The sequence below is a fragment of the Orbicella faveolata genome, unplaced genomic scaffold (genome assembly GCF_042242905.1).
Source record: "Orbicella faveolata isolate gen_17 unplaced genomic scaffold, um_ofav_v1 contig_34, whole genome shotgun sequence".
NCBI lineage: Eukaryota > Metazoa > Cnidaria > Anthozoa > Scleractinia > Merulinidae > Orbicella > Orbicella faveolata.
In genome coordinates this window covers 26621501-26627500 of record NW_028301563.1, presented here as the reverse complement: position 1 = coordinate 26627500, position 6000 = coordinate 26621501, and positions in this window count along the sequence as shown.

The following is a 6000-nucleotide window of genomic DNA, read 5'->3' as shown; positions in this document are numbered from 1 at the left end:
GCAGTCACAAACAGGGGACTGGGCTGAGTCTTCTAAGTACAACCGCTGACCGCAACGCTGAAGAAATATCGCTCAATATAATGAATATTGACATCGCCTATTATGGAATGCACTTTTCCAAATAAATCTATAACCGTTATAACTAGATTTGGATCAGTAGAATCTCTCTTGAGGTCCTTAATAATTTTACACGTTTTTTTTTTTTATTATTATTATTTGAGGATCCTTATTGGAAAACCATAACATTTGAATTTGCAAAATAGCGACTGCGTCACTGAAACTTCACTTAAATTACTTTCAAGAAAGTGAGGATTATTTAGAATATTTTCATCGCTGTTATTAGTAAAAAATGTGAGTTTTGAATTTCATTTTGAATTGCAGAAATTAAAAGAGCAAACAGCGTCTCAAAGCAAGGAGATGAGCAATCTTAAAAGACAACTTGCGTAAGTGTAATAACATCTGTGCATGTAAAAACATCTAAAAAATTAAACTGACCGCAAGGCGATCTCATGCGTTAGTCGGTTAGACCATCACGTCTGTAACCACACTGCACGTTTTAAAATTAAAGGCATCAAAATCCTTTAATTTCTAAGTTGTTTTATTTTATTTTATTTTTATTTTTATTTTTATTTTTATTTTTTTGTAGAGAGGCTAAGAAAGCCTTAGCCAGAGAAATAGAAGCAACCAACCAACTTTGCGTGCAAGTAAAGAAACAAAAACAGTGAGTGCTTGTGGAAATCTGCAACAACTTAACGTTGGTTAAATCAAAGCAACGCGAGCGGTTTTCAGATAAGATTCAAAGAGTTGTAATTAATAAAGTGAAGGCAAAGGTGCTTTGTTTGGATAGTGAGGGCTGATATATATGTTCTAAACATGTGCAGGTAAGGCAGGTTCTTATGGCTGAAGCTAGGCTGAAAGATATGACGGTTGAGCTGTCCAGCCCACGAGCAGGGAAATGCTAAACTGTTATGTGATAACATTTGCGAGACTGCTCCTATACCTGTTGCATAACAAGCTAGCTCGGCTAATGATCTGATTTGGAACATACTTCTTTTAAAACGTTTAGTAAAAGATCCTTGAAGTCTTCCAGCATACTTACATGTACACAGCCACTCTCTTTCTTGCTTTTTGAACATGTTCCAAACAAAAACCAGCCTTTAACGGAAAAAAATGAGGTCACCAGAGAAAGTTGCAATTAGTAACGCCAAACTGACTCATTTCTGCTGCTCTAAATATTTTAATTTTGTTTCAATAGGATAATAACGAACAGGGAGATTGAAAGTATGCACTATAAGAGTGAGGTAGGTTTATTATAATGTAAATGAACTACACTCAGATTAAAATTTTGACAAGTATGATACAGAAAAGACTGCATTCTGAGTCTAAGGCGAGAATCGAGTTCAGTTCCTTTTGTCCGCTAGCTTAGAGTCTTAGCCAGACAGAAATGAAAAACACATCCAGGCAGTAGGCTTATATCTATACAAGACCTCAGTTTTGAGCAAGTGCTTTAATTTACTACTGTAAATGAATGAGAGTTTAATAAACTTCTCATAGTATCAGGAAAACTGCTATATGTCACAAAGGTTAAGAAATTTGTTTCTCATTTCGCAGATGAAGAAGCAGGAGAACGAAAAGCAGGCTGCCATCGCAGAGTAAGTTATTTATGGCATTAGCTTCAGTTGACAAACTGTACTGAGTTGATAATCATAATCGTAGATAATAATTATTGCATGTTGACTCTGAGACGTACAAGAGGCCGATACAATCCCGCTCAGACTGAGGGGTTTTTTTTAAAGAATTTTGACAAGAGGATTTACGCTTCAGTAGCTGATCATTTAATTTTCGCCAAGATTTTGAAAACCAAACCCAACGACATGAAAACCCCGGGGAGGGGCTCCATCCATTCCTCCCCTCACCCCCCCCCCCAACCCTCAACCAAGCCAATTAAACAACGGTTCGATCATCCGAGGGATAGCGGGGGGGGGGGGGGGGGTTGCGATAAAAATGTTTTAACTGATGTATTTCTTGTTTTAAATATTCTTTTCTTCTGCTTTTTTCAAGGCTCTCCAAATCGGAAGAGGACAAGATTGAATTAAACGCAACGTTTAAATCTGTGAAAAAAGAGGGACTTAAAATCAATCAAACTTTAACGGTGAGACGACAGAATGACAGTTCATGATACAAATCCTCGATTTATCAGAAACTTAATCCACACACGTCACAATCTGGGCTGTGATTCAATTGATAAGACATGCAGTTTAAGTCTTTTTTTTTTTTTTTTTTGCACTTAGCTTTAGTTTTTTTTTCCTCCTCTCTTCTATTTAAAACTAATTGACCGACCAAATACAAACGGAACTGTATACTTGAGCACTTTTAGAAACAGTACAGAATTAGAAAAGGAGGAAGAAAATTATCATTTCGATTCTGTCAATATCTTTAGATGCCTCGCTTGTGGAATTTTAGTGCAGCTTATCAAACCAGTCCAAAATTAGGAGATCTCGTGGAATCTTTTTTTCCAATTTCCGTAGCTCATTTACAGCAAAATAAATTCCTCTTGCTATTGGAAAATCATACATACATTAAGGATGATTATTTTTGTTATTGTTTTACATGGGATTTAGGAAGAGAAGGGCAAGGGCGAAGAGCAGACCAGGTAAGACTTAAAATTTCTCACACATCTTTTTAGAAACGTACTTCACGAAACAAAAAGCCAAATGTAATTTACTTCACACGGGGGATGGCTGGGATGATTCACAGAGCCGGATACTGTCAGTCTATTCGTTTTAGAAAAAAGAATCGAATTTGACCACGCATCACGTAATTTCTGCGGAGACAATTATTCTGCCTATCAGGATTAGCTTTCACCGGGAAAGAAGATGGCGTGGGAGGGGCGGGGGTGGGAAGCTGGTGGCTAAAATTTCCCAGCCATATAAAACTTCCACTGGGGAACTTAAGGCGGGTGGGGGACTTAAGGCGGGTGTACACATGAAAATTATGTTAAAGATCGAATTTTGGATGTTAAGGTAATAAAGTTGTATTTTGAGAAACATTTCTGTGACTGTAAGTTCAAAGCTAGAGCTCGTTTTCTCAAAACGAGTTATTTTTACCTTTGAGAAAAGATATCTTGAGAAGGATTTGTCCAATTGAGCTGAAATTTTCAGGATTTGTTTTTCTAAGTAGGTTTTATGTTTTAAGCATAGAACTTTTCCATCCAGTGCAATTTGTCGAAGTTATGCATTGAAATGTATGCTGGTCTATGCCGGATTTTCTGTATCAGATTTGACTGGTCGCTATTTCATGTGCTTTTGACTATTCAAAAATTCCTATGCTTGAAGCAGTAGGCTATTTGTCTTCTTTTGAAAAAATTAAAAATTATTCATTTTGATCAAATCTTGTGGGAGATATCTTTTTTTCAAGTAAGCCCTGGCATTCTTCAGCAGGTGGCAGGTTTAAACAGCCGGTGTCAGGTTACAATACAGTTCTGGGGTACAAAATATATTTTCTATTGATTGTTTGTTCGTTAGCCTTTCTAGAAATGTATACTTTGCCATGGTTTGGGATTAAATCTTAGCCATGAAAAAAGTTTGAAAAAACGGTGTGTTTTCATGTGTACCCCCGCCTCAACAGGAACAGATCGATCCATTGGATGTCCTCATTTACACCCTTAGGACACAAAGGATGCATGAAATTCCCCTATAAAGCCCGATGAAAAACTAAAACTAGCTGATGACACTGACTACAGAATTTCTGAGGCCATTCTGTCGCAGCGTCATCGATCAACTTAGCTTACTATCCACTGATCCTACCATTGAACCCAATCCGCTCGTGCTCACTCACCAAACGAAGGCTACATCTCAATGACTTCCTCCATTACCTTAAAACTACAAAAAAACTATTCGACACCTCATTTTTCCCTCACAGAAAGCTCACTGAATTTAAAAGCAAAGTTGATGTCCTTCAGGAAGAAAGTGCTGAGCTTCACGATGCGGTCGTAATATTTCAGAATGAAGTTGCTGGTCTGAAATCCGAGAAAGCGAAACTCAAGGATGTTAATGTGAAGCAAAAATTTGAAATTGAACTCACTGGGCAAATAATTAACAAGGTACGTGAAAGTATTTCATTAAATAAAGTACAAGAAGGGAAATAAGACTGCACATAGGTAAATAAGACTACTAATGAGTGGATCTGAGTGTATAAACATTTATATTCTCCTTTGCCTCTCTTCATGCCAAGAAAACCTGCGATAACCACCAACTTGATGTTTCACACTTTACTGTACATACTTATATACTTAACCTAGGATACTCCGTCAGCAGGACAATCTCCTTATAGCTTGTAGCAGTATTTATTGTGGCTGATCAAGACATTCAATCCATGTGTTACCAGGATAAGACTTCAAACCGACAATCTCGTTAATTCAGCGAAAAGCCACCAGTGTTAGTCTCCAAGTTTTCTTCTGTAAAAATTTCTTCTGGGTACTGTAAGACTCAATGTTTCAACTTTCGTCTATTTATACATTATTCTAACTATATTTTCTTTTTGTTTCTATTTAAGATGCAAAGTCAGATGTGCTCAGTAATATTGTAAGTCAAACTTCACTACTCTTCATTTGCTATATATCAGCGTTCTTTTATCTTCAATAATCAAGTGTAGACACTTCCAAATTAAACCTTTGAAAGAATGACTGGATTTATTTCACCTTTTAACCTTCCTTGCATATAAAGCCTCAATAATTAAAAATTATTTTTGCTCCAAAAGGGAAAACATTGCGGGAATGGCTAGTATACCTCAAAAAGATAGTGAAAATGAGCATGGGTGACAGATCTATACCGTTAAAATTTTAATTAAGGGCTTATTTCTCCTGCCTGAACTTTCAGAAATCCAAATAACGCATCCCCCTTACCTCTTACCGCAAGTAGTGGTTAGATCCGGGATTGGAATTCCCGCCTTTGGTGGTATCATTGGTGTGTTCCCGGGCAAGCCAACAGTTATCCGGTTTGTCTCTCTCCACCCAGGAATAGGTCCCAGGGATACAAATGGATATCCCAAAATTTTTTTCTCTTGGCGTAGAGGTGAGGAAGAGGAACGGGGGAAGGACATACTGAACCGAATGTGATGCTCGAAACTTTTGTGGCACTTGGCCTGATGAGTCTCTAGACCCCGAAAATGATCTTTGTCTTTAAGTTGTCAGTAATGAAAGATACAATGCACCATATTAAGTGTACTCTTTCATTCTTTTTATTATTTGGTTAGTGATTTCGAGGAGCAGAAAGAAATCTTAGAAAGCGAGGTAACATTACTTGTTTTCTTGACTCATCTTTTATATACACCATCAACTAGTGTAACAGTACTAATGGAATGACTGCGTATCATATTTAATAATTGATGACATTTTTCAACATTATTTGTTCTAGATCAATGAGCATAAACTCACTGAACAAGAATACAAACTCTCCCTCAAGAATGTCACAAAAGAGTGAGTGAAAAATCAAACACAATAAAATAATAGTACCAATATCGTATATTTACTGACTGTACGAGTATAGATCATGAACCTCTTCTAAAAATAGTGATCTTTTTTCCAGGCTGGAAAAGGCAAAGACAAACACGAAAACCACTTGTAAAGGTCTCAGGGCTTACAAAGTGAAAAGCGACAGACAAGACAAAATTATCGAGGTAAACACCACGCATAAGCGCTTTAGTTGATGCATAAGCATACAATTGCAAATTGTCCCAAGGGAGATTGTAAACGAGTTTGTACTGTACCTGTGGAGACATATCTATCAATTCTCCCAACTGTTTCTACAATAAATGTATGGAGACTAGAAAGGGGAAAATGTACAATGAGAACAATTAGATTAATGGTCAGCTAATGGATGCTTCAACGTAATATAACCCATAATAGATATCGATACATAGAGATGGTAGTTTTTAATTTGTTTTGTTATTTTTGTAGGCTGATAAAGAAACGAAAGCAGAAATGGAAGAGTAAGTAAACTT